This window comes from Lactuca saligna, chromosome 8 (genome assembly GCF_052625555.1).
Source record: "Lactuca saligna cultivar CGN05327 chromosome 8, ASM5262555v1, whole genome shotgun sequence".
Classification (NCBI taxonomy): Eukaryota; Viridiplantae; Streptophyta; class Magnoliopsida; order Asterales; family Asteraceae; genus Lactuca; species Lactuca saligna.
Genome location: NC_136424.1, coordinates 126,431,640 through 126,433,740, shown reverse-complemented (window position 1 = coordinate 126,433,740; position 2,101 = coordinate 126,431,640).

Here is a 2,101-nt window from a genome sequence, read left to right as displayed (position 1 = left end):
ACTTTTATATATTATTAACTTTTATTTAATTATCTATTTCTCAACAAAAAAAAATTAACCCAATTACTCATCCTCGTTTTCTCCTATATTTGATGGAATGATTAGATTCAAGATTCAACTAATTAAGAGATTCACAACAACATGCAAGTAAATAAGATTTCACTTTTATTAATGAGTTAGAAGAACAATTCGATACAAGAAAGAAATATTATGTCAAAAACTTTAACCTATTCCACTAACTATATGTGATCAAACCCTAAACCCAAAATTGAGGTTTTAAGCCTTATTTAAGCTCATTAACTCCCCAAACCCTTACCATTCTCTATCTTTCCAATGTCTTCCCATGAAATCCTAACCCTAGTTTGAGCCTTGTAACCGAAAGAATGTATTTTTGAGTGCTTTGGAATGTGCTTAGTGCATCTTGCAAAAGTAGGATCTCATTGGAGAAGTGTTGGTTGCATTGGAGCTTGTATATCTAGACCTTGTTCACCTTGATCTTTCTTTTGGAGGTATAAAGCTTGATTATTGATGATGTATTTGTTAGATCTAGATAATTTTGGGTGTTATCAGCTTTTGGTCACTTTAGTGTATAAAGTTTAGATCTTGAAAGTTTTTGACCTTGTAATAGATAAAGTTGGAACTTTATCCGTAACATCTCGTTTCCTAAATAAATAAATAAATAAAAATTTATTAATAAATAGTGGCCATAAATGCGGAATAATTTAGCAAGGTGTTGTTGTTGGGGGTTAAAATATAAATCCCAGATTAATTTGTGAAGAATTTTCAAAGTGGGGGTATGTTTTGTAATTATTAGGACTTATTATGAAAGAGATTTCAGAAGGCAAGGTATATATGGTAAATTATGGACTTTGATTGAAAATATTTCAAAATGGGGGAGGGGGTAGTAGTGACAAATTTGTATGGAGGTTTGGATGGGCACAGGACTTGAACCCGACGAATCCTCTCTCCCATTATTTGGTGACATAAAACCCTAAACCTAATCTTTTAGCAGCCGCCACCACCTTGTGACTCCCCAACCGCCATTCTTCTTCTTCTTCGTTTGTTTTCCAGATCAGACAAGCCACCAAGCAGCCACCCCGCCACCGAAGTGCCACATCATACTTTGCTACCGGAGATGTAGTGAGAAGCCGAAACTCGGAGCCAAAACCTCGCACACTGCTGCCGCCGGTGGTTGTGAAGACCGGCGAGTTTCTATCACTGTTGCATCTCGTTCCACCGGTAATGTATTCCATTCTTTTCTGTCGTCATTTTTCCTGAGCCCCATCGTTATTGTTGCTCCGAACAGTTTTTCTTTCGTTGTGTCCTTCGGCTTTCATCTATCGTCGTAAGGGTGGCAATGTAGTGCATATCATAGTATGTTCGATGCATGCTCAGCTTAGAGTGGCGAAGGAACCATGTCCATTTGAATGTGTGTGTTTGTTTTGGCTGCCGATATCGCAAGCAAGCATGGTGGCTACCGCCCCCTGCCACCGCACTCTACCGCCACCAGCCAACTTGAACGGTGGTTGTGTGTGTGTTTGATTTATTGTGTTTAATTATTGGGATTTTTATGTCATGTAGGAGTTGTGAAGAACCACCATGGCAGCCGGCCATGGTGGCTGCCGCCATCAAAATTGCTATTAGTCGCTGCTGTTACCGATAGTGCTACTATTTCTGCCACCGTACGCCACCGGGTGGGTGGATGGTTTTATGTTACGATTAAGGAGCATGGATGTGCTGTGTTGGGCCGGAACTCACGAAAAGCCATCGTCACCACTGTAACATACCAAAAACCGAGGCCAAAAATTTCATTTTTTATAATTAAGTAATTTATAACATAGTTTACCAAACATTGCCAATGTCATATCAATTTATAAAAACCATAACAACGTGTCTGAAAACCATATCATCAAAAGTAATAAAAATCAGAATACAATCCTAGAAAACTCCATGCGGAAATCATGTGTGTGACGCACTGCTACACTGCCGGCTCCTTCCCCTTTGACGAAGAGGTTCCTGAAACCACAAACAAAAACTGTAAGCACAAAGCTTAGTGAGTTCCCCCCATCATACCTCATCCATATAATATCGTCGGTATCTT